We start from the raw sequence: 250 nt of genomic DNA on the forward strand, positions 1-250 counted from the left end.
GCTTGCTAGCTAGCCATGTTTTAAAGCACCTCTTCCTAAGGGGGTTTCAGTGTTATAACTTCACCTTTATCTTTAGTTTAAAGGCAAAATGCGTAAGTACTCCGAACATGCTCCTCTGCTCGTAAAACCAGCAATGACAGGACGTGACGATGGTTATTGTGACCAAAATTATCACGGTTATTATCCATCCATCCATCTTCTTCCGCTTATCCGAGGTCGGGTCGCGGGGGCAGCAGCCTAAGCAGGGAAG

This window comes from Entelurus aequoreus, linkage group LG18 (assembly GCF_033978785.1).
Source record: "Entelurus aequoreus isolate RoL-2023_Sb linkage group LG18, RoL_Eaeq_v1.1, whole genome shotgun sequence".
In the NCBI taxonomy this organism is placed as follows: Eukaryota; Metazoa; Chordata; class Actinopteri; order Syngnathiformes; family Syngnathidae; genus Entelurus; species Entelurus aequoreus.